The sequence below is a fragment of the Heloderma suspectum genome, chromosome 1, assembly GCF_057233095.1.
Source record: "Heloderma suspectum isolate Gila_16-S chromosome 1, 16-S_ref, whole genome shotgun sequence".
Taxonomy (NCBI): domain Eukaryota; kingdom Metazoa; phylum Chordata; class Lepidosauria; order Squamata; family Helodermatidae; genus Heloderma; species Heloderma suspectum.
The window spans coordinates 172,735,545-172,762,975 of record NC_139458.1 but is presented as its reverse complement, the minus strand read 5'-3'; the positions used below and the strand labels follow the sequence as shown (position 1 = coordinate 172,762,975).

General features: G+C 43.0%; 1 protein-coding gene across 9 annotated transcripts in view; it reads right to left on the bottom strand.

The window, feature by feature from the left end:
* Window positions 1–27,431, bottom strand: part of LOC146358408 (uncharacterized) — a 169,744-nt gene that overhangs the window by 136,614 nt on the left and 5,699 nt on the right. The window contains exon 2 of one of the 9 annotated variants that reach the window (XR_014784404.1): window positions 4,069–5,264. The exons of the other annotated variants lie outside the window; for them this stretch is intronic. The gene's annotated coding sequence lies outside the window, so the exon portion shown is untranslated. Of the gene's footprint in view, window positions 1–4,068; window positions 5,265–27,431 lie in introns of those variants that run through there. 9 annotated transcript variants of the gene reach the window in all.

The window sequence follows — 27,431 nt, the reverse complement described above, 5'->3', positions numbered from 1 at the left end:
CAGCTCATTGGGTTATATTATTAAGTACTCAGTGATTACCCTTCTCCTTATAAAGAAAAAGAAAAAAGTTATTGCTATGCTATATGTGATCTCTTTGACGATGGGATCTAGTTACCACAATAGCCCTATCTGGGCATTCATATTCACATGTTCCACAGCATGTGAGGAGGGGAGAACAGGACCATGCTTGCTGGCTTTGTCCCCTCTGTTGGGTCCTTGCTGTGCTCAATGGGGTGGAGGAGGGAGGTCTGAAGCAGGGGTCCTGTTCTACACATGTGGGCTTTCAATTAGTGCTCTAATTGCACAGGGCTCTAAATCAGAGAGGGACCCTATACAAGTAGAGTGGTTCCCCCTCTTTGGACCTTCCCTCTCTGGCATGTGGAGGGCTATGGGGCCAGGCAGTGGGGATGTAATGGAGGGAGGGCTTTATGGCAAACATTATTGACATTGGTTGATACAAGTAGGACCAACAAGCCCAGACCTGGAGGATTGGTGTCATCCCAAATAGGATGCTGAGTCTACTGGTTACCCCACTCCAGGGAAGACCCTCAAGAACCCCTGATGCATCTCTCAGACCCAAGGACTCGGCCCTCCCATCAACCTCAGTCTCTCAAACAATGATTCCTCCCAAAGCTTCTCAGGTCCCTCAGCCACAAAAAAGCTTCAGGCTGTGGAAATGAGCATGGGTCCTTTAAGGTTGCAGTCAGTACCCTGTGGGAGGCAGAGCCTCTAAGCGTCCTGAGCTGAGCAGTGTACTTAAGCCCTCAGTTGCTACTAGTCCCTTGCTGGAACAACAGTTTCCTTCATGAGGAAATATCCCAGCCTAGCACTCCCACAGGTGCTGTGAGTTTCTGCCTTACTGTGCTTGTTTGCCTTAACTGCCGCCCATCTTCCTGCTATCAGAGTCTTGAGTGCCCAGCTGGCTGGTTCCTCTGGGGCTCAGCCTAACCCAAGCCAGGACAATGAGCCATGCCGTCTTACAGGATACTCCTTTCTATTCCAGTTTCTTCTCCCCGCATTCCCAGGTTTTGTGCCCACTGAGCATGCTCAGTCCTCATTGGGCTGTTGGGGGTGGGTGCCCCTCCTTAGGGGTTTTTCCCCTGAAGTATTTTTATACTCCTGCGAAACTTGGAGTTTCCCCCAAACCTACTGATACCTCCCTCTTGTGTTTGGATGGTGCTGTTTTGGCTACATAAGTATATGTCCCATATAATTGAGCTTGCTATTAGTCTATACAAGTAGGAGCCCACAACAAAATGTTGCGGTGTATCCCTGGCTTGTGCATGTTACCTGAGGGTATGGCTGAGGGGGTTGGGAAAAAAGCAAAAGTTACCATCAAAGACAGGACTCCCTACTTCAACTTGGGTCTTACTTCATGTACACAGTGTAGTTAGTTTTTCAACACTTAAGAAGTGCAACTAGTCTTCCTGTGATTCAACAGAGCATGAGGCTTCTCTGTGCAGTTAAGTGTTTGATTTGGCCTGGGAGGAGATCTGAACACGCAATTTGCCCCACTTCTGGCCTGCAATATTAGCACTGGATTATATTGCAAGGCTACTGTTAGCTACTCTCTCTCAGAATAACCGTCCTACCTGCAATAGTGGTATAATAGGGAACTGTACTGTAGAGTTGTTATACACTACTCTCTCAGCCCAACCTGCAACATGGGAATAAAAGCAACAGCTAATGGAGTGTTGTAAGCTACGCTCTCAGCTTCAGCCAGCTTGCAATAGGGGTGTAAAACCTCTGGACAACACTGTAAGGCTCTGGTAAACCACTCACTGCCTGACCTGCAGTATTCAGGGTGAACTACACTGCCGGCCTGTCATTAGTCGCTTTTTCCCAGCAACAGCCCCTTCCAAACTACAATTCGGGGTCAATGAACTATATTTGCTTTGTAATTTGTATTAGCAGGGTTATTTTTTTAATGTTTCATACTAAAGAACAGAGTTAGAGCAAGAACTCTTGCCAGCTCAGCAAAATGTCAACTTCCAGAGTAGAAAATCTAGAATTACTCTCTATTGGTTCTTTCGTTAAATTCCCCATTTTTATTGGTGCTTTAGGGCGCAATCCTATCAGGATAGGTGGCCACCTCTGAACTCGGAGGCGACTGCCTATCCAGTGCAGGGCAGGAAAAGCGTGGAGGGGGCTGTCCCCTCTGTACTTCAGCCGCCCTGCATTTACGGCTAGACGGCCTATTTCGGCTGTCTAGCCTTGGGACCTCGGAGCGCGGGAAGCAGCAGCAGGACGACACATAGGACGTGTTGTACCGGCATTTCTGACTTCCCCGCCCCGACACGCCCCCAGGAACGCCCCGTTTTAGGGATTTTAGGCTGTTGTAGAGATGCTCAAAATGTACAGCCAGTGCACTGCTGCCTCTGCCTCTGCCTCCTTCCCCATGGCTGACAGACTACAGACTGCAACGTGACACAGTGATGGGAGGAGGGAAGAATTGAGCTGCGGCGCCACTGTGCATCCTCACCAGCACCCTTGGAGAAGGATCACAGTCTGACCCAGTTGGTTGCCTGGCCCAGAAAGGCTATGCCTTTGCACTTATTTTAAAAAGTAACCCCCAGTTTTTGAGGAGTGAGCTCTCCAGGAAGGGAAGCCCTTATTTCATTTAGTGTGTGTGTGTGTGTGTGTATGTATGAGAGAGAGAGAGCATGCACACTCCATTAGCACTCTGCCACTGAGACTGACTGCCAGACCAGAAATTCCTTACTTTTCTGCCACCACAGCTGCTGGTGGGACTCATGGAGATTTTTTTTTTTTTTTAAGTCAGGGTGGTAGTGGGTCAGCAAACACCCAGCCCTCTGATTTGCACTACCTGTAGGGCTTACTTCCAGCTAAGTGGATATAGGACTGCAGCCCAAATCATTAACACCATGTATGTTAGAATGGAAAGAAGTTCGATTAGATGTACATGCTTCTTTAAATATATGAGCACCTAAAACTGCCCATTGCACATAACTGATTATAAGTAATTTTTAGCAGAACAGGCCTTCTCTTCTCACTGGTTGTGACCAATCAAGGTGTAGTTTCTGCCCCCCATCACACTGTGGTCCCTTCTACAAAGTTGTTGTTGTTTTGGTCTGTTGTTGTTTGTTTTTAGCACCAGTGATGTGCAATAGGCAGTTTTAGATGCTCACATACTTAAAGAAGCATATATCTAAACAAACAGTGGCAAGAACATCACCTAGGGAGGTGGCAGTCCCATTCCCTATCCAATTCCAGCATACAATGGGATCAAACAATGAATAAGGGGCAAAAGGAAGCCATTCCCATTTCCTATGTAATAGATACTACTGTATCTTATTCTGGTTCAGTAGTAAGAAAATGCTTCTTTCCAGATTGGGACAGGTCAGCAGAAGGAAGCTCATCTGACCTGTCCCAATCCAGGCAGATTTCGGGTTGTTTCCAGGGTTATTTTTAGAAGCACCAAATCCCCGTTGCGCAAGTAGTGGGTCCCATGAGCACAAGGGAACCAGCGGAGATTGACCAGTCCCATTGGATATTGTGCATTGACAGTAACATTTTTTTAAAAATGTATGGGATTATTATAACTCTTAACCATGTTAGCAGATGGGGGTGGGGAAATCCACGGTGGAGGAATCAGCTCCATGGCTGAGACAGTTTCCCCCCAATTCCGGGGGTATGTCATGAGAATGGGAGAGCTTTGGCTCCTCCAGATCCACAGCCTCTCTCAGGACACCCATCGAACACACCTGAAATGCCTGCTTTTTGTGGTCTGCACCTCTGGAATTCCAATGCTGGAGAAGCACCAGCTGCAGAGCTTTCTGCAGCCCCACATAGGAGGCTTGCAAAGTCAGATTTTCCCCTCCAAGGGTGGGCCTCTCTCTTTACCCTCTGAGGAGGAGATCCAAAAAATCCTATAGCCCCTGGGATGCCCTCCCAAGGACCATAAGATTGCAGCTTACATAAGGTTTATAGAAATGCAAATGATTCACTGAATACTTCTTCTTTGTGGCTTTAGTCCTGGAACACCTGGGTGAGTTAACAGTTAGAATTTTAAAAGAAAAAAGATCAAAGCAAAATAACAGATTTTTTAAAAATAAGTTTGTTCTTAAAGTTAGTTCTGCTAAGTACATAACAGGCAAATTTTTCGAGCATCATCCATTCATGGAATAGTTGACAATATATATAATTAACCTCAGTCAAATGATGTGTGGTCAATTTATAATATTTGACCAGTCAATCGACTATGCCAACCCTAAATAAAATCTAGGTGGATTTCAGTAGTAATTGGACCAAGTCACTAAATCTCTGGGAACAGAAAATAACTAATCCTATATTAACAATGAATATGCTGGCTCTCTTATGATGCTTTAAGAGCGGTAGATCAACAACAAACCATAAATATGCAAGAAACCACAAGCAGAGCATTCAGCATAATGTAGTTTTGCTGGAGTGTTTTCAACAGGCCTGAGCTTACGTGCCACAGAGGCCAACATTTTCAAGCATCACTTCTTGCACATCAATCAAACCAGTTTCAGAAAGGCAAGGTGAAAGGACCAGTTGTGTTCAGTGACTGTTTCCATAGAGACACAGAAATTAAGCGACAGAAAGGACCTTCAACACCATCTAACTCTCCATCTTCCTGTGCAATGGTTTGCATCATTCGATGCTGACTGCGGAATTTCATCCTCTAGCCTTTTCCCATTGCCTGCCTCTCATATCCTGAGTGTTCAATCATTTGTTTCCATAAGCTGAATCATGGCTCATAATGTTACAAAGCTCACACTGAAATGCAAGATGACGGCATTCAATCTATTTTGTAGAGCTTATAGGTCCATCTCCTTTGTGTTGTTTAAAAAAAGATCACAAGGGCCTTGCAAATAATAAGTGCATCTATAGATTTCTATTAGGTCTTGGTATTTTATCATGACAACACTTTTTATATACGCTCCAATTATAAGACTACAATGAGCATTAAAGAGATTTATTCTTCATTTGTTTCCAGTCCTACATTTAGAAATTGTAAAGTACCAGCTGCCTAAATTAAGCCTGCTGATTTCTAATTGGTACAAGAACACTTGCGTCCCTCAAATTAACCAGTAAGAAATGCAACTCTGTGCCAGGGCCAGAAGGAGTCTTTGCAGAACCAGCTTCAGGATTCATCTGAAGGCTCAAAAACTCAACAGTACCACAGGGTAGATGGCAGAATCCATAGCCAGCATTAGGCAAAAGTCAGCTTTGTATTCAGGAATGGCTTTGAAGGGAGAACCACAGGACTGGAGGTTGAGCTGAGAGCAAAGAAAACATCCAAATTAATGTTACAACATTTATACCTCGGTTCTCCTCAGAGGAACTTCCTAGAGCTGAATCTAGATATGCAAGAGAATGAGGTGGTAGAATGGACTGCACCACTTTGGACTAAAGATGTGGGATTCCACTCTTGGATGCATGTTTTTTTTAAAGCCCTGCAGATAAAAATCTGACACATCAGGGAAAATGAATCTAACCCAGCCCTTTGCCTGATGTGCTGGTTTTCTATTTTCTGCCGGGGGGGGGGGGGGGGAGAGAAATCCAGATTAGGATAACTGTGTGCAGGTAGGTGAGGTTTAAACCTTTCCTCCCAGCCCCTTTCTCTCCCAAAGGTGTGTGTGTAGGGGCTCCATTGACACAAATAGAGTTTTTTCTTCTTCTTTTAGTCCCCATGGTGGTGGGGATAAATTTTGGAAAAGAGTGGCTGGTTGGGAAGGTTTAACACACCCACACACTGGTTCCAATCCAGATTGGGACCCTGCACACTTACACTATGGTAAACAAAATGGTGAAGATCAACTGCATGTGACGGATTTAACACAGCATGTGGTTTAGCCTGGAATCTCAGACTTTTAGGAGAACAAGTTCTGGGCAGTTTATTATCTTAGACTTAGAAGAACCACCCAGACGTTTTCAACATGGTTAAGGATTCCAAAGTAAAGGGATTCATAACAATCATATCCCTACATGTATGTCCCCAGCATGTATCAGTCCTATCAAATCCACATACACAATGTACTAAATTTTTGTACAGGCATTTGGACCATAAATGGAGAACATCTTAGCTGGTGGATTTATAATTGAACAAGTCATATCCCAATGTACAAGCCCTGGATACTGAAAATGAAAGCAGCATGTGAACATGCATGCTGGAGGTAATCCAGAAGGTCAGTAAAGCACAGGAATGGATGAGATCACAAAGTAAAATATATGGCATCATTTCTTAAGTCCACAGCTGGAGATGGGCTGTTGTACAGGATGGATTTGCACTAAAAACTAAGGAACATTTATTTTTCTTGAGTGTGTCTCAGAGAAGGTTTTGCTTACATGCTCCAAGTGTAATTGACCATCATATTTATGGTTCAAGAGAAATGTTCCCTAGGATCAGATTAGCTTGGAGATGTCTACCCTTCCCCTAAAGTGTTTTATGTCTCTAGCATAATGCATTTGGCCTGTCCTACTCTCTGTTTATTGCAAAGCATAGTCTAGATTGTGTTCAAAATGTTTTACGGTGATGATTGTAGAGAATGTTGCCTTCATGAAAGGTGCTGGAGTGAATTTCCCTTCCAATTGAGTTGTTCAGTGATATCGTATTGCTGCAAGCAGTTATGCCCTATTATGAAGAGAGGGCTCTCCATTTGGTCTTTAATATGGCCTAGTCATTGATGGAGGACAATGGGCATTACTGGCCAATATGGTTATTATTTGCCTAAAACCACCTTGGCAGATTTGTCATATAAATATACATATATGTATCCTTGGAACAGGAGAATATGTATATTTATATGACCAGTAAGTGTAGTAAATAATAATGTAATAGATAAGAGCAGATCACATGAAAAATGGTACTGATGGATACACCATAAAAGGCAGGTTAAAACACAAATGATACATACCACTGTCTTAAAAGTGGCATCATTTCATTTGAAAATCTGTCTACACAAGGTGGGAATAGTGAGCCCTAAATGCCCAATTCTTCACCTTTCTGCCTCTCTTCTCCCTTTTGGAAACTAGAACACAGGACTGCATTATCTCCTAAGAAAGCTTTATTCAGACAATTAGGTATAAGAAGGCTCAATCATAATGGCTTGACTCCTCCCTGGAATGTTTTCTCCTCCAGGTGGCTTGTAGCATCATGCTCTCTCCTTCAAGTGTTCCTTCTTTCCATTCCTAATCTAACCATATTTAAGGCAGGGACTGTCTTTGTCCTTTTTCTCCTCTACTCCCAACCAAGAGCAGGTAGGCTAGCTCATCAGTGGTGCAGCTAAAGTAGGGCGATCGGGCCAAAGTCCAGGACCCCACAGCCCAGCAAATGACCACCCAGAGAGTGGCAGGTGATGGGGGAATCCAGGCAGAAGAAGCAAACTCCACTTTATTCCTTAGTCATGAAGGTGCTACGATTTAAGTGAGTTTAAAAAGCAAAACTGCATGTTCAGAGTTGTTTTTTAGTCAGGGCTCACAAACAGTGTTGTTGTTGTTGTTTTCAAGTATACAGAACCAACTCTAAAGCATGGAATGGCAGGTGTGGAAGGAAGGGCAAATGTTAGTTGTGTTACTTCACATGACCACAATAACGGGGGAGGGGGAGATGGGAGGGCATAAGCCCATTAAGTCCAGGGTCGAAAATTACCTAGGTTCACCACTAGCTCACTAGTGGGCTTTCCTTCTGCTCAAAGACAGTTTCCTAGCTGTCTTCTCAATCTGAGCCATGGCTTCCTGTTTCCAGAGCTGAGGGTTCCTAGGGGGAGTCTCCATGACAACAGGGGGAGAAGTGAATGGAGGATTACCCGGATTTTTCAGGGAATTGGCTTTGGTCCGCGCAGGGCTCCACAAATGGGTACACCATAGCATTCTAAGTTGCTTCACAGTAACATACTTCCGGGTGGGGTGAGGGGTTTGGAGTGAACTACATCAGACTGGCAGGGCTGATCAACCAATGCAAAAGGCTTCCCCTCCCCTCCCCTCCCCTCCCCTCCCCTCCCCTCCCCTCCCCAACCTTCCTTACAGCTAAACAAACATTAGAGAAACACAGCTGCAGCCTTCTTCCTCCCCTGAAGCTCCTGATGCTGCGGAGGAGCGAAGCTGCAAATTAATTTCAAGAAGCAAGGAAGCAGACATCAAAGACATGCAGCTTCGACATAGCATTTCATAGCCTTTAGGAGAGTTAACCCTCCTGAATACTTGAATTTCTTTATTTATTTAAAATATTTCTTGGCTGTCTTTCAGGGCAGAAGCCCTCCTAAGGCAGCTTACAGCAATAAAATACATAAAAGCTGTTAAAATGTTAAAAGTGATAAAAACAATAAAAACAACAAGCCAACAATAGAACCAGCAACAATGTTAACAGCAGTAACAGCAACAATAGCAGTCATATTACGAGAAGGCCAAGGTAAAATAATATGTTTTCAAGGCCTTCTTAAAAGTTTGCAACGACAGAGCATGGCGGACCTCCGATGGCTTGGAAATGCACCAGTAGCCAGTACAGCTGGCGCAGTATAGGCTGAAGCACCATGGCGTCAACCAGCCCCCTTTCTAATCCCCTATCTCCTTTCCCCTGAAGTTCCCGATGCTGCGAAGGAGTGAAGCTGGGAATTATTTCCAAAAAGCAAGGAAGCAAACATCAGAGACACACAGCTTCGACATAGCTTTAAGGCTCCTAAATGTGTGATTTCAATTCATGGGAATCTCAGTAACTTCAGGAGTATGCATTTTGGAAACAAGCCTCATTGACCACAGTGAGAATTACTTATGAGCAGATACACACGTTTGTATGTAAGACAGGAAAGACAGGGACAAGAAACACAGCGGCAAGAAACATCCCCTTGACCTGGGTAACGGTGAAAGGCACATCCCTGGGCAGGGCTAGCATACCTGAGCTAAATGAGGGGAGCTGGGGCACACAGCAACTATAGTGCGGAGAACTCTACTTAAATCGGACTTTAAGCGGTCTCAGGAAATCAGTTTATGCGAAAAGCTCCGGGGTGGCTGAGGGATAGCAGTCTGCATGTGCCCTGAACGACCACCAAACACAGCCAGCTCGCAGCAAATCGCCCATGGCTAGCTCTCTCACTGCCAGGGTGCTTCCACAGTAGCTGTGGACTCTCTTGCCACTCTTTGTTCACTCACATCACCACACCATTGTTCTCCTCCATTTTTCTCATGCTTTTCCCATTTCACAAAATCTGATTTTGGGGGGAAAGAACAGCACAGCAGCACAGTCTGCATAGATACAGATTGCCTCATCGCTACCCTTCTACTTTGCGAAGAGGCATGGCTTTGACATGTACAGTGACATTTTGGGCAGCCGAGCCCAATCATAATGCGTCTCCATCTTGGCACACCTTTACTATTACTTTTCTGGTCAGCACCATTTTAGTAGCATTTTATATTTTTTAATCTTTAAATTTTTACTAAAATGCCTTTTAACCCACATTAAAAATATAAAGTATTTGCAACAGTGCTGGGTGGGGAATGCTGGGAGTCGTAGGTCTAAACACGCATAGGATGGCACCCTAAATTAACAAGCGCACTGCTAAAAGGGCATGCTCAGGTGCATTGCCCTCCCCCACTGATATAGCTATATTAGACCCTCTAGCATGAAGGGAACATAGTGGGATGTGCACACACAAAAAGCACAATAACCACTTAGCTTACAGCAGAAGGTCCATCACTGGGCAGTCCATCACTAAAAGCACCCAGCCTGGAAGTGCCCCAGTACACAGCTTGCTCTCTTCTTTTGTCCAGTTCCTTTCTTCCCACACAGTTTCACCTGGGCTAGATCTACAGTAGTGTTTTTATCAGTGCTGAAGTGCAATAACTGTTGGGGCACATGAGGCATTCCATATGTCGCTTTTCTAGCATTATTTCCTGCCTTTTATTCCATATTATCCAAAATATCACAATTGTGTGTGCTACAAGGTATAAAGGCACAAGAGGGATATTGTAACACCATGATGGGATCGCATCAATATGACATGAGGTGTAGATCTGGCCCAGGGCTCTCTTTAAAGTGCCTTCTGTCTCCTGCGTCTCCTTCTGTCTCCTGCAGGTCCTGCCCTGTTTCCCTGGAGGCCACACCTCTCCTAGCTGTCTTTGTATTTCCCTGTTCACCCTTGATCCTGGGAAAGCTGTACAGGGAAGGAGCTGGGCAGATCCTGTAGCAAGGAACTGGCCAAGATGGCGAGGATGAGTCCAACTTCTCCCTCAAAGTTATACTCCCATAGCCTAACAGTTGTGTAAACATACAGGCTTGGGACCTAAGTGTCCTTTCTGTGAGTGGAAGAGCTCCTTCAGTTTGCAAAGTGGTCTGAAATCCAGCAGAAGCTTCCACTGGTGGAAGGCTGGAGGCAATTTTCACCCCACCCCATGTCCCCCACTGTTCCACAGTATTCCCCAAACATCTGGAGCAGCTTTTAGGAGCATATAGGAGGCTGTAGGAGGAGGGGGAAATCAGCAAAAATCCCCTCTTCCACCAGTGGGAGTGTCCCATGAACAGAGTTCTGCTCACAGGAAGTCAGAATCAAAGCCAAGGTATAAAAATATGCATCATTGTTACCCATATTTTTCAAGTCATAAATTAAGAACAAGTTTCATGAGACACCAACACACTGGATTTATTTTTTTTGGCTAAGGTATGTATTTTGATGGACAAAAAACTAGGAAATTTCACAAGTGTGTAATTTGAAGGGTGGGTGTAGAGATCTTTAGCAACTGTTGAAATGATCAAAATATCCAGATGGAAACTGCAAGCTTTGAGGACTTAAGAATATCATTACACATGGCAGATGATTGCAGGCTTTGAGCCAGATTGCCTCACTAGAAGTACTCAGATGAGAATGACAATCCCATTTGGCCGCTGGTGTCTATCCAAGTGAACCTGTAACAGTTAAGGCCAGGATGACATTTTACAGATTTGCGGATGGCCACCATCCATCACTATGAACAAATGGTCTAGCATATCATGCAGTCAATAACCACAACAAAACTTATTGCCAATGTGTAACATTTGTAGTTAGAATTTAAGAGAGCGTTCTCTTGCTGTTAGCTCCCAAAATATTCGTGCATGGACATCGCACATTCTTCAAGTAAGCCATCTGCTTCATTATATAATTGCAATTGTGTTGTGGTAGCATTCTGCTTTCTTATGTCAGAATGCTGAACCCTGGAAGAGAATGTGAATCCTTGAATAGAACATATGCCCAACACCCCCCGCCCCCCGGATTCACCTAACACAATCACTCTCTGATCCAGTTCACATGATCACCACAGCTTAAATAAGCGACAGCAGCTTGCTTAAGCTGTAGCACATGCCAGGCATCATTTGCCTTAATTATTCACCTGGGCACAGCATATCCTGTCATCTGAACCCAGGTGGCATGGCTTGTTTGAGGGGAAACAACCCTCAAATAATCCAACAATGGCCCATGGTTTATTTGAGAGTTGTTAAGTCGTGGCTTAAACAAGCCACTGTGGCTTGTTTAAGCTGCAGTGATAGTGTGAACCGGGTCTCTCTCTCATGCTCAATAGGCCAAAAACATTATTTCTAATGATATCAATTATCCTTCTAGCCATCACAATTTGAGGCCTGATTCCCATTACCAGTTTTACAGTATGCGACAAACCACATGGTTCAACATTTTAGTATGCTGAACCAGTCTTTTGAATACTCTGATTTATTCATGTTTTCAGATCCTGAGCATTCACAAGTGAAGCTAAACCTAACAAAGTTGGCAAGAAGAAAAAATGAACCTAGGTTCACTTCTGCACCAAAAAGCCTCCCCAAACATTATATGAATTAGCCCTATCTTCCTCTACTTTAGAGTCATCAAAGGTTTCTGCATTTGACTCTAAGAACATCACTATCTTTCATTTGTCTCTTTCATCTTTTTCTTTAATTTGAGGTTTTGTATTTTTATGTATTTAGCATACATGGAACAAATTAAAGAAACAATACTGTTTTATACAGAAGTTTGTATGTTTGCCATTTGTAATTTTACTATCACTATATGTGTCCGCAAAAACTTTCATTCTAACGATACTGATTTTATTATTTTTAACCTGATCTGCTGTTTTAACATAGTTTTGTATATGTTTTAAATTATTTTACAAAGCAATACTTTGTAAAAATAAGCCGACTGAGGGGCTATAATCTGGATTGTCACCAGTGCAGCAATATTTGAGAAGTTTGCATTTTCACCAGCAAACTGATATAATAAAAGACATCGCCCCCATCCTCTGCCAAATGCAGCAAAAGAGATCCACATACAGAAGCAGAGTTTTGGATCCAGAAGCACTGTGGATGCAGATGGGCACCTATATATGCCATCAAATCTGCATCCAGATACTCATCCAGATGGACCCCATTGACCTGGCTGGATGACTATAGGAATGTGTATCTACATCCAGAGCAACTAATTATGGCACATGACCAGTTCTGCATGACTAAAGGTGGATTGCAACCATTTTCTTAACATACTATAGACTATTTCCATAATTCACAAATATATTTGTATATAATGTGAACACTTAATCAGAGTACAACTTAAAATCTCTTTGTGACCAAACATTTCTGTGAACATGAAGGTTGTGTTATATGTGGAGATGTAAAATTTCTGGAAATGCTGAGGTCATGGAAAAAAACCAATTTTTTTCTGGGGGGATTCAGAAGAAAAAAGGAGTTTGGGGGAAAATTGAAAAATAACCAATACTTCCTTTTAGCGCTCTTTACAGATCTAAAGTCACTTTGTTGCTTTAAGACAGTCTTCCCCAAACTGATGACCACCAGGTATTTTGGACTTCAGTGCCCATCAGCCTCAGACAGCATGGCCAATGGTCAGGAATGCTGGGTGCTCTAGTCCAAAACATCCGGAGGGCACCAGGTTGGGGAGGGCTGCTTTAGGAGCACAAAGCAGTCTTTCTGTTCCTAAAGTTATTTTATGTACGGTGTAGTTTGCTCATAAAATCATCATTATATTTTAAAACTTTTAGAAGTTAACTCAGTTAGTAAATTTGTAATTATTGTCTGAATAGATTAGAACTACATTGACTGCTACAGCATCAGAAACATAGGACTCTATAGAACAAAATCCAAGCTGTCAAGAATGCAGAATGGTGACTATGCACAGGTTGGGAAATGGAGCATAAGTGTCTATCAGTAAAATATATTTTTTATCAATAATTTTAATAAGGAATGAAAGAACTATGCTGGGAATCTTACAGAGAGGATTAGAAAAGTATTTTTCCCCATGGCTTCATTATTTCCAGACATTTTACATCTCTAGCCTTTCTACAGTCTTTAGAAAACATTTTGGGGGGAGTAAAGCTGGGTAACAATATATATATACTTTTTCTTAAGTTCTAAAAGAAAATATTTCATAATCCAAAGCTGTTCAATTTTTCAGAAACTAACGAAATGGTTCTCAGGGAAAAAAACATTTTTGCTGAATTTTTCTGGGTTTTTTTCCAGGTCTTCACTTCTCTTTATTATTTATTTCATTTCATTTCATTACCGCCCAATAGCCTAAGCTCTCTGGGTGGTTCACAAAAATTAAAACCAAAGAGCACACAATAAAATATAAAATATATAAAACTTTAAAACCACAGTATAACAATACAACCAGAATAAAACCAGAATAAAACCTAGCAGCAGTGCAGTGATTTAAAATACAGATTTAAAACAGCAAAGCTAAGTCTAGAAAGCTGAAATGCTTTCAAGCTCTAGTTTTATGACACTAAAAACATTATGACAAGTTTATGACAAGTTCTAAATTCTTACAAAAGGCATCTTTTATTATTCAGCTGTATCACCTCTCAGAAGAGCTATAGCCGTAATGCAGAAGGTTGCAAATGAAAACATTTTATGCATTTTCTCAACATTTTGAAGAGAAGATGCTTAACATTTTTAGCAGCATTTATCTTGAGACCCCTTCGTTATGAAATAAAGAAAACAGTGACAGAAGATAAAAATCCAATAATTAGTGTTTCGGGCTGTTTCCACTTATCTTTTGCCTGATAAAGTTCTGAAGTATTAATATCTGTTAGAATTTACATTTTAGTATCATAGCTGATATTCCATACAAGATGTCAATAACAACTATGATCCAGAACCTTGGCTGGTGAAGGAATTACCTTAGCACCATTAGATATCTGTCTCTCAGTACAGGCCACAGGGGTGCGTGGGACATAGGGAAGATCCTATGGTTCCAACAAGACATGGTCTGAAGGCACATGAGGCAGCCCCCTGCAGGCAGGTCTGGTCAATGCTTAGAGGAGAGACCACCAGGGAACTACATATATCCACCTTGAATTCCACAATGGAAAAAAGGTGGGATATAAATGTACTCTTTCTGGTACCAGATGAAGACCTTACTATTTTTCCAGCATTTTAGCGTTCTAGTCTTTTAAATTCGCTGTTTTAAATCTGTTACTGTATTTTAAATCTCCGCATTGCTGCTAGGTTTTATTCTGGTTTTATTTTTATACTGTCGTTTTAAGTTTTTATATTTCATATTGTTTTTATGCTGTACTTTGTGGTTTTGTGGTTTTTATTTATGTAATAAATAAGCAAATAATTTCATGTAACTCCATCGTCCCTTTTTTCTTTTACAGAAAGGGAGGCACTATGCTGCTTGGCAGATCCTGTCTCTTCTTATACACATAATTGATTTTTATTTTAAAAACTGATATCCTGCCTATTTCTCTGAGAGAGAACTCAAGGCAGTGAACAAATTCAGCCATCTCTTAAATCTTAAGGTATCTTAATCTTAAAAACCCAAATTAATAAACAACCATTTATTAGATCAGCAGCTATTAGACATAAGAGCTATAAAAACACACACCAAGTCCTATTAAAACTTTTAACCAAACATCTTCTTACAGAGCCATGTTTTTACTTACCACCTAAAACAGTACCATGTCGGGGCCTGACAAATCTGTTGGCAGAACATTCCTCAAGGTTGTTGCAACTATAGAGAAGGGTCTTAGACCTTGTGGCTTCCTGTCTAGCTTCATGAGGCTGGAGTTTCTGGAGTAGTGCCTCAAATGACAACTAGAGCATGCAAGGATGAACATATAGAAGAGGGCAGTCCTTAAACTGTTTAAGGTTTTTAAGATTTACACCAGCACCCTGAATTGAGCCTAGAAACAAAATGGCAGACGTACAATTCATAGGTGTAACATGATCAAAAGATCTAGCTTCTGCCAGCAACTTCGCTAATGCATTTGGCACCAACTGCAGTTTCCAGACATTTTTTTAAGATAGAGCGTGTTAGAGAAGTCTAATCCACATAGAGCATGTTAGAGTAGTCTAATCTGGAGGTAACTAGGGCTGTGATTGAATGACTGTGGCAAGATCTGACTTTGTTGGGAATGGTCATAGCTGGTGAGCCAGCCAAAGCTGGAAAAAAGTGCTCCTTTCAACCGGCACCACCTGTACATCTAGCAAGAGTGCCAGATCAAGGAGAACCCCAAACTCAACACCTGATCTTTCAGTGGGAGTGCAATCCCATCCAAGACAGGTTGTGTATCTAATCCTGAGTCAGGTAATCCACCTACCAACAACACTTTTGTCTTTAAGGATTAAGTTTCAGTTTGTTTTGCCCCATCCAATCCCTCACAGCAGCCAGACAGTGGTTCAGTACTTTTGTTGCCTCCTTAGGATCAGATGAACATGAAAGATAGAGCTGGGTCACATCCGCAAACTGATAACTCCACAGCCCCAATCCCTGGATGACCCTACCCAGCAGTTTCATGTAGATGTTGAACAGCATGGGGGACAAGATGGAACCCTGCAGAATCCCATAGGCCACTGGCCAGGGGTGGGAGCAGTGGTCCCCTAGCATCACCTTGTGGGTCCTGTTGAATGAAACAAGTTCAGTACAGTATGGCCAACCCCCAACCCTTTGAGTTGATCCAGAAGGATACCGCGGTTGATGGTATCAAATGCTGTGGAGAAATGGAGGAGAATCGATAGGGCTGTACTCCCCGTGTCTGCCTCCCAGCACAAGTCATTTACTAGGGTCACCAGGGCAGTTTCCATTCCAAAACCAGACTGGAAGCCAGACTAAAAAGGATCAAGACAATCAGCTGCGCACCACCACCACTCATTCACAAACTTTGCCCATAAAAGGTATAATTTGAAACTGTGAGATAGTTATTCAGGTGCAAAGAGTCCAAATATGCTTTTCCCACCACTGAGGCCATACCACCCGCTTTCAATACCCTAGGTACATGTTCTTCCTTATAAGAAGAATTCACTGCTTCACGGATCCAAGTCTGTGCGCCTAACCATATTGATTTCACAAGTCAAGACTGCCAAAGGTCAAGCACACAAGTGGTTAGTTTCACTTCTCCAAGGATTCAGTCCACTTCCTCAGTGCTAACGAGGTGAAAGGTGTCCAATAAAACAAGACAAATTGAGTCTCTAGCCTCTTCCCCAACTACTACAACCAAGTAGAGCCCACGTCCAAACAGTTCTGAGCAATTCTGTCTGCAAAATGAGCAATTCTATCTGCAAAATGCTTTGCAAACAAGTCACAATGGTCTTCCGAGAAATCCTCTGCTTCTGTCTGAAAGCCAAGCAGTAACAGGCCCTTCACCGCACAGAACAACTCTGCTGGACAACAAGTAAGACTTTTTTGCCACCATCATTGCCACAGAATAGGCTCGATAATGAGCTCTTGGCTGTGTTCAGTCAGACTCACTATGAGTTTTCCTCCACCATCACTCTAGATTAGATAGACCTGAAGTACTGATTATTCTTCCATTAGGCCATTATATACCTGAAATGAGCAAATTTATAGAGATGTTATGAAACATTCTGGCTCTCCGTCTAGCTAAGAATTTGGCTGCTAAAAAAACTGCATGTGACAGCCACACCTTTTGGTATTTAAATTCAAATCATGTAAAAAATAAAAAAAAGCCATTTAAGGCACGACCCGATGCATATTTAGAGAGAAAAAAGTCCTACAACTCCTAGCATCCTCCAGCCAGCATGGTTGCTGGAGGGAGTTCTAGGACGTTTTCTGTCTAAAAATGCATGGTATTGAACCCTATGAGCAAATGGGACATATGGCCTGGGGCTGATAAACCCGTCTCTTGGCCACAACTAAGTAACTTGCTGTCTCTCCCACCATATCATCTTTTCCTCTCAGCTGGGTTCTGATACCAGAAGTGGGACTACTTGGGAGAAAAAATTATTGGGGTGAGGAGCTGCAGGGAGGTAAGTGACAAGTGGGCAGAATATTCCAGATTCCTGACCAGTATGTCCTTTTTGTTCTTTAGGTTGGGCCCCCCATTTCTGCCCCTACACTCACACACTTCTCACTTTCTCCATGTCTGGGGAAGATCTGGCTTTAAACACATGGATTTGCCGCTCTTGCAAGTCATTGGAAATTTCTCCAGACAACGAGCTCTGTATAGCTTGGAACACTTGTTTTGTTTCACCAACAAAACACAGTTCACTTCCCGATGACAGCAACCGTCCTTACCATATTCCCTGTGCTATGACTTACTGTATATACAAACAAGGAGCCAGAGAGCTGTTCAATTCCCTCTGCTTAATTTCAGAAACAATTACAGTACAGGCAACCAGCACAGCCCTTGCTGAGTATACTCCAGAGCATTCTCTAAACCTCAGTAAGAAGACCACAAGGGATAAGTAAATTCAGAAGGAAAGGGAGGGGGGTGTTTTTTCTAGGACAGTAAGAAACACAAAGCAGACATGCATGTAGTACTGATGTTCCAGTCAAGAGTGACCTTTCAAGCTACAGTCAAGCCATCAAACTTTAATAAGGTAATCTGTTCATACACAGGATAGGAACAGATTCTATTTTAGTCTGACAAGTTTTCGCAAGGGACCATCTAAAAAGAGAAAAAGACGTGCTCCCTAAGTACCACAGCTCACCAACATGTGCAGCTGCCTGAAACCAAGAAAGACTGTTGGTTCACCTAGTCCAATACAGTCTACTCTGATTGGCAGTGACTCTCCAAAATCTCACACTGAGGTTTTTCGCAGCCCTGCTACTTGCAACCTCTTTTTATCTGGAGATATCAAGGATTGAACCCATGACCTGTTATATGCAAAGCAGGTGCCCCTGCTACTGAGCTAAAGTCCCTCCACCATTGTCATGTGAAAAGTGTGGCTTGGATCCAGATGAAGTATCACTTACGCCCCATGGAAATCAATGTGAAAAGCTAATCATGCCTAACTTAAGTCCCATTGATTTCATGGCTAAGGTATCTGGATTCAACCCAATATCCATACAGGTGAAAATGAGAGATATCCTTAAATTCAAATGAGTGCTATGTTTTATGCGGTTATGTTAAGTTAATGGTGTGTGTTTTTCCCCATGCTGTTTTTCAGCCAAGGACCCCCAAAGCAGCTTCCAGTAAAACAAGAATAAGCAATAACAACATAATGCAAACAGTAATGTCAAGTATCAAAACTAGACATTATAAAATAATTAGGAGGGAAGCGAAACAAAACCAAAAAATAAAATAAAATCAGGGGACAAGAATAGAAAACTTGAGTAGGTCAGTGGAGGCTGGTGGCTCTGATTATCCATTCTAGGTTTCAGTCAGAACCAACCAGAACTCCGAAGCAGCTATCTAAGGAGCTATTTCCCCCCAAACAGGTTCAGAACCTTGGATAGCTGCTTTGGAGTTCTGGCTGCTTCTGACCGAGACCCAGAATGGATTTACAGCCCCACCAAAATCAGAGCCACCAGCCTCCACTGATGTAGGTGACTTTAAATCAGGGGTGGGCAACTTGTGGTCCTCCAGATGTTTTGGCCTACAGTTCCCATGGTCAGCCCTATACTGGCTAGGGCTAATGGGAGCTGTAGGCCAAAACAGGGCCACAAGTTGCTCACCCCTGCTTTAAGCCTAACCTTTCCCTAAGACTGGTAAGATTGGTAGTACTAGTTGTCTTCAGGTGAGGTACGCTTATTCAAGCTTCATAGTATAGAGAACTGAGCCCTCCTTCTCACATTACATTTCTGACATGGAAGCCACTATAGCATGGCTTTTTCCCACACTGATCAGGTAATATGAAGAACTTTGAGTCCATGCAGCAAGAGACCCTACAGGGTCTGTAAACTGAATCCTACAGGGGAGGGAGATGTAAAGTTGGGGGTAACAATGTATGAAGGCTCACACACCACAACGGAGAGAAGAGCTCTAATAGCGCCCAATAATAGTCTTCACAAACATGTAGGAAGAAAGCCAGACTATAAAGCACATGGTCTTCAGTGTCTATACACTAATGCCCAGAGTATGGGAAACAAACAGAACCAACTTGAACTCTTAATACAGGAGGGAAATTATGACTTGATAGGTATAACTGAAACTTGGTGGGATGACACCCATGACTGGAATACAGCAACTGAAGGATATAACTTGTTCAAAAAGAACAGGAGGAACAGAAAGGGAGGTGGAGTTGCACTATATGGTAAAAATACGTATCTCTGCACAGAAATATAGGACGATGAGCTTGGTAGCCCCATCGAGAGAATCTGGGTTAAAATAAGTGGAGCAAAGAATAAAAAGAACCTGGTGGTCGGAGTCTACTACCAGCCACCCAATCAAGGAGAAGACGAGGATGAATCTTTTGAAAAGCAAAGGTTTCAAGGAAGCATGATGTAGTAGTAATGGGGGACCTTTCAATTTCCCCGATATTTGTTGGGAGACAAATACTGCAAAACATGGCCCCTCCAAGAGATTCCTGACTTGTGTTGCTGATAATGTCCTCCTACAGAAAGTAGAGGAAGGAACTAGAGGATTAGCTATCCTTGACTTGATCCTAACCAACAGAGATAACTTAGTGGATAAACTAGCAGTTACGGGAACTCTGGGGGAAAGTGAATATGTTATACTTGAGTTCTTGGTTCTAAAGAAAGCAAAAGCCGAATGTAGCCAAATGCGTACCCTGGATTTTAGGAAAGCCAATTTTAATGAACTCAGAACAATTATCAGTAAGGTCCCATGGCAAGCAACTCTAATGAGAAAAGGAGTTCAAGATGGGTGGGAGTTTTTAAAAAAGGAAATTCTCAAGGCACAATTACAAACCATTCCAACAAGAAAAAAAGGTGGAAGACAGCAGAAGAAGCCAATGTGACTTCACAGAAAGCTTAGAGATGACCTAAAAACAAAAAAGGACACATACAGGAAGTGGAAGGAAGGCCAAGCTACAAAGGAAGAGTACAGACAGGTAGCACAGAATTGCCGGGATGGTGTCAGGAAGGCTAAAGCTGAAAACGAGCTGAGGTTAGCGAGGGAGGATAAAAGCAACAAAAAGGCTTTCTTCAGATACATGCATAGTAAAAGACAGAGGAAAGAAATGGTGGTTCACCTATTAAATAAGGATGGCAACGTGATAACAGATGACAAGAAAAAGGCAGAGGTGCTCAATTCCTACTTTGGCTCAGTCTTCTCCCAAAAGAGGGTCTATGACCCCCCCTGCCAAAGGCGAAGTACAGGCTGAAGGGGCAGGATTGCAGCTTGAGATCAATAGGCATATGGTCAAGGGACACCTAATTACTTTGAATGAGTTCAAATCTCCAGGACCAGATGAACTGCATCCTAGAGTAATAAAGGAACTGGCAGAAGAACTCTCAGAACCACTGCCTATTCTCTTTGAGAAATCATGGAGGATGGGTGAAGTGCCAAATGACTGGAGGAGGGCTAATGTTGTCCCTATCTTCAGAAAGGGTAAAAAGGAGGAACCTGGGAACTACAGACCAGTCAGTCTGACATCAATCCCTGGGAAAGTTCTGGAGCAGATTATAAAGCAATCCATCTGTAAGCACCTTGAAAACAACTGCAGTGACTACTCGAAGCCAACATGGATTTGTCAAGAACAAATCCTGCCAGATGAATCTGATCTCATTTTTTGATCAGGTCCCTTGTGGACTGTGGGAATGCTGTGGACATCATATACCTCAACTTCAGCAAAGCTTTCGACAAAGTGCTCCATGATATCCTGATTAGCAAACTGGCTCAAAGTGGGCTCGATGAAACAACGATCCGGTGGATCCACAGTTGGCTACAGAATCGGACTCAAAGAGTGCTTATCAATGGGATCTTCTCAAACTGGGGAGAGGTAACGAGTGGGGTACCGCAGCGCTTGGTCCTGGGCCCAGTGCTCTTCAACATTTTTATTAATGTCTTGGAGGAGGAGGTGCAGGGAATGCTGATGAAATCTGCAGATGACACAAAATTGGGCGGGATAGCTAATACCTTGGAAGACAGAAACAAAATTCAAAGTGATCTTGATAGGCTGGAGTGCTGGACAGAAAACAACAGAATTTAATAGGGATAAATACCAAGTTCTGCACCTAGGAAAAAGAAACCAAATGCACAGTTACAAAATGAGGAATACTTGGCTCAACAATACTACAATTGAGAAGGATCTTGGAATTGCTGTAGATCACAAGCTGAATATCAGCCAACAATGTGATATGGCTGCAAAAAAGGCAAATGCTATTTGGGGCTGCATTAATAGACATATAGCTTCCAAATCCCTGGAAGTACTAGTTCCCCTCTACTCAGCACTGATTAGGCCTCATTTGGAGAACTGTGTCCAGTTCTGAACACTACACTTTAAGGATGCAGACAAGCTGGAGAGGGTTCAGAGGAAGGCAACAAAGATGATCAGGGGTCTGGAAACAAAGCCCTATGAAGAGAGACTGAAAGAACTGGGCATGTTTAGCCTTGAGAAGAGAAGACTGAGGGGAGATATGATAGCGGTCTTCAAGTACTTGAAAGGCTGTCAGAGAGAGGAAGGCCAGGATCTCTTCTCGATCATCCCAGAGTGCAGGACACGGAATAATGGGCTCAAGTGACAGGAAGCCAGATTCCAGCTGAACGTCAGGAAAAACTTCCTGACTGTTAGAGCAATACGACAATGGAACCAATTCCCTAGGGAGGTGGTGGGCTCTCCCACACTGGCGGCATTCAAGATAAGGCTGGACAGCCATCTGTCAGGGATGCTCTGACTTGGATTCCTGCATTGAGCAGGGGGGTGGACTCAACGGTCTTATAAGCCCCTTCCAACCCTACTATTCTATGATTCTATGAGACCCCACTGCTGGTCCTCCCCACACCAATGTCTGGGTGGAACTACACTAATGCTGGGAGGAGCCCCAGCAAAGGGCTGTCACATCCCAGAGGGCTTTTCATATTACCCAAACAGCATGGGAAGCAGGCCCATCACACAGCTCCCACACTGTGAATGTCACATGGGAAAGAGCTATTAGAAAGATAGTGGCTTGCAGAATGTCATCGAATTACTTTCATGGATTAGAAGTGGGCTTGAGTTCAGACTCTCTGAAGCCTAACACTAGAGGTCCTAATCTCATGCTCTGTAGCATCAACACTCACATAGGGCGGGGGGGGGGGGAGCCAATTCCATTTCTAATGTGCAACCTTGTTACATTACCCATGCTAATTTATTCCATAGCAGCAGCATTTATACAAGATGAGACTCTGACTCTCTGACTCAAACAATGGATGTTAATATATTCCAGAATTGTTTTGTAAATCAAGTTATGGCCTTACTTATATTGTTAATAAACTACAAGTCAATTGACAAAATGATAGCACCAGGGTCAGGTAAACAGAATGTTAGCATTTTGACACATTTATGACAGGAGGTTTGCAGCATTGGTACTTTCAGGTACCCAGTTACAGTAAGCAAATTAAATAAGTGATTACTTTGGATTAGAGCTGGCTTGGAGAACTCGCTCAGTAGCAGAAGCCACAATGTAAATGTATCATGGTTCAGAAAAATGAGCTCATCCGTGTATCCGTATTAACATAATTGCAAAGCATGACAATTAACGTGTTTGGAATTGCGATAACTCCCTTTTTTCCAATTAATGGCCCTGTCCATTGAGCCACTGCACAAATACATGCTTTGATTGCACAGTACAGTAGTAGAGTTGCTTTTACAGAAGCCAATCACTAAATTTGCTAAGGAGAGGGAAGAATTTTAATTTGACATAGATTTGCATCCACAGGTCCATCGCGCCTGCATGTTTAGTTATCTGCACACAAATGCTGGGAGATAGTACTGAAGATTGTTAAGAAATAGCAATGGATATATTGTGCCCTGAGACATTGAGATTCCTACAAACTAAATCCACTTCTGAAATATAATAAACATTTGGTTCTATAGTTGTCTGGCTGCTGGAGGTGAGGTCCATAGGTCATCTACAAAGCTTGTGTTATTTGGGCCCATAGGTGTACCTTTTGTGTGACTGTACAAACCTCACAAACATCACATTATTTTAAGACTTGCTTTTAATCTGCTAAATTGGAGGGGGACTCTAAGCACATCTGTAAATATGTTCATATTGGCTAATTTCCCAGTGATATGTCCCCATTATTTATTGAAATTGGCTGGCATAATCCACTGATTCTTTCCTATCCTTTCCCAATGTGTGCTGCACTTCTAGGCCAGACTTTACATTTGGCAGTATCCAAGTCTACCCACATGACAGGAGGCCCACCACTGGTGCAACAGAGAGCTACCAGTTAAAAGAGTAAGCAGAAACTAGTGGAAATGCTCGTTACTGGAAATGGGGCAGGACAGTGGAGTTTGCAGAAGCTAGCTCCACCGACCTGTTCCAATCCAGAAACAAGCATTTCTGCTTGTTCCTGGGGTTGCTTTATGAACCGCTAGCTTTCTGTTGCACGAGTGGTGGGTCCTGCAGGCACCACTGAACAAGCGGGAGTGCAGTGACGGTATTAGATACTGCTCGTTGTATAATATACAACATGAGCCTTTAAACCAGGGTTGGGCAACTTGAGGAGCTCCAGATGTTTTGGGCTACAACTCCCAACATCCTCACCATTGGCTATGCAGACTAGGGCTGATGGGAATAGTAGACCAAAAGATCTGGAAAGCCACAAGTTGACCACCCCTGCTTTAAACATTGGGGCAGGTTGTCAGGGGTGTTTCTGAGCGCAGGGAGTGGAATAGCAGTTCAGATTCTGCAGGAGAACCATCAGACATGGGGGAGGTGTTTTCCCAGGCTAGTTCAGATATGAGTAGGTAACCTCAGAACCTGCTTCTCAGGTTACAAACATACAGATGGCTGAGCTTGAAGGTCCCTCCTCACACACATCCCATGAGAGGCAGTAAACAGGAGTTTGACCTAATAGATGCCAGGCGCAGATACCGAGCAAAGAGAGAGAAGGCAGGGGCGGAACTTGGGCGGTCTACCCGACTGCCTTGCATGAGAAGCTGTGCTTAGAAGCCTCACGACAACAGAGGGACCTCCCTCCCTTAAGTTAGGCTAGAGAGACCGCCTCCCTATTCAAATGGCAGGCAACTCTCGTAAATTCCATTTGGATCCCCTGAAGGCCATTCTTTGTAGACGGAGAGTTTCTCTGGGAATTTGCATCTGTATGACCCTGTGAAGTAATGGATTGAAAGCTGTAGACTGAAGCCTCTCATCTCTGTATGTTTGGGCACTGAAGTGAGGTGGGGCCTAAGGGAATCTTGACACAGGTTTATGTGGAACACTGAACATGGAGTGGCATCCCACATACTGAGGGCAACATGCAGTGGCTCTGATTCTCTATCTTAGTGAAGCATTTGTCATGTAAATACAACCTGAAATGGAATGAAAAACACCAAATTCAACTGTAGAACTGGAACATAACGCTGACCCTCTTGTCATATTTCTTTTCATTTTAGTCTACTGCTATTCCAGAAATAATCTTTGCCCACTTCGTCACAATGTATTTTCCTCCACCTGGAGTTGTATGCTGGGAGGAGAGGCAGTTTTTCCTTGACTATTTGTACAATTGTACCCTTGAGACGTGGACTCATACTACCTCAGTAAATCTGAAGCAATGTGCTGGAAGAAAGTAAGGAGGGGGACCATGAAACAGGAGTATGAAGTAGTCAACCATTGTCTGGGCATCAAGAAGTAGCGAGATTTTTATTATGTATTATTTATTTATTACATTTATATCCCACTTTTCTTCCATTATGGAACTCAAGGTGGCTACATGTGGTTCCCAGAGGGTCTCCCCTCCAAGCACTGACCAGACCCAAACCTGCTTAGCTTCAGCAAGGTGGCTGCCTCATGTGCCTTCAGACTGAAAATAAGCAGGTGCTCAGGTGCAGAGGTGCAATTCGTCAAGAATGTAAAGGATCCACTTTACATTCGTTAAGGGCTGAAGCAATAGTCAGGAAGGGAAAATACAAGGCTTTGGTACATACTAATTGTAGCAATGTTTGTGCCACTAAGGGTGCAATCCTAAGCATGTTTAGACTGAAAAAACCATGGCTGCCTGGAGATGCTGGGAGTTGTAGGATTTTTTTCTGTCTAAACATGCTTAGGATTGCACCTTTAATGAGGTAAATAGTATTATGTAGGAAGGGGAGGAAGTGGCCGAAAACAAAAGAACATCCTGTGTTCAAGTGAATATCTGCATTTTGTGCAAAAAAATGATCGGACACGGTCTTTCCAAGGCAGCCTAAATTTTGCACTAAAATTATTACAACTACATACTTAACCCCTCACTGCTTTCTGTAACCTCTAGTAAAAGTTACCAGTGTTACCAGACTTTCCTCTTATCTCCACATCATTGCCTGCTGCTGACAGTAGGCAGGAAAATGCAGAATGTCATCACAACAGGACAGGGGTAAATTCTAATAGACATTATGGAGTTGGAAGGAGACGTTAATGCCACAGTTGCCATCAGCAGTAGGTAGCCATATGTTTTGTGCAATGTCTAGTTTGGCCCTCAATAACCCAGATTGTCTTACAACAAAGGAAGACTAGGTACACATAAAATGCCACCTTTTGTAAACTAGCAATAATATCATTGGTGTTGTCCCTTCTCTACTTTAAAGAAATTATGATCTAAGAGAGGAATAAAATGCTAGCAACCTGAGATCACAAATGGCTTCAGACTCTAGCAGTTAAATTCATTTCAAGCCTTTCTTTTTCCATTTGCTATATTGATCTTAGCAGCCAACTGAAACCAAAAAAGCACTGGAAGAACTTGCATTTACAGATGCGATTACTTCAGCCTGCTTCTATTAAACAGAAATAATTAGATAAATGTTTACACTTGCAAATCAAACATAATCATTTTGTATTTGTTTTTCTACGTCAAGGAACTTTCTCTTCTCCCATTTCAAGCACTGAGGAGAAGGAATTTGTTTAGACAGGATCAGTAGAGAGCCCTGGAATGCAGCAGTTACATATCTGATCACATCATTTGCTCCATGCATTAAAGTGTAGTTTTAGATTCATCACTTTAATACCCCTAAGTCCTTTGTTTGCATAACCAAAGGATTCTAATCGCCAAAAGGATGTTGAATTCACACTGGGAAATTCAGAAAGGAGCGATCACAAATGAAGTTTATTTACAGTACAAACAAACGCAAGTTTATGCACGTTTAAATTTTATATCTTTGCCCAAAGAGTCCACAGAATTGTAGAATGGTAAGGCCCTAAGAATTCTGTTAGACATCAGTAGTGTCCCCCTTCACAAAATGACATATTTCAGGTTTCCAGTTTCAGGCTATGGTGTAGCTGTGTCCTGTGAGTCATGATAGTGAAGTGCAGGGCCAGCCCTACCATAAGGCAGAGTGAGGTGGCTGCCTCAGGCAGCAGATGCTGGGATAGGTGTGAGGGACAGCAATGGCAGCAAACCCCCCCCCCCCGCCCCCCGGCTGATCCTTTCTGTTAGAGGACAGAGCTGCATCTTGCACCTGCACCCTCTAAGGTAGTCTTCCTTCAGGTTCTGTGGAACACACTGTCCCACCACCAGCGTTAAATACGATTCAACTGCCACACCAGTCAGCATCTGTATATGGAATGGGGGTGGGGATGGGGGCAGCATTAGGCAGCAAAATGTCTCAAGCCTGCCCAGCAAAGTGTAAAGGCTCCTCATCCCCCAAATGTAATGTTTGTTCTCTCACAGCCTAGCTTAACCACCTGTCAATGTATACCCAATACTTAGATATGTGTCTTTGGCATGCTTACATAATGCCCATTCCCCTCAAGCAGCCACTCACATGGGGGCTATTTTACTACTTTGCTGCTTGACCTGCTGTAGTAGCCCACCTACCCCACTGGTTCTCTTTTCTACCTCATTGTCCCCTACAACGCCCTGCCTCGATGTAATTATGTACATCATCTTGAACTAGGAACTTGATCTAGCTCAGCAGTGCCATAACATCTGCTTGTCTTCAAATGCACCAAGATGGCAGAAAAACCTGAGGTCAGTTTTCTTTTATTATATATTTATTGCATTTATATCCCACCGTTTTTCCTCTTGCAAGAAACCCAAGGCAGCTTACATTATCCTCCTCCTCTCCATTTTATCCTCACAACAACAAGCCTGTGAGGTAGGCTGGGCTGATAGTCTGTGACTGGCCCAAAGTCACCCAGTGAGCTTCT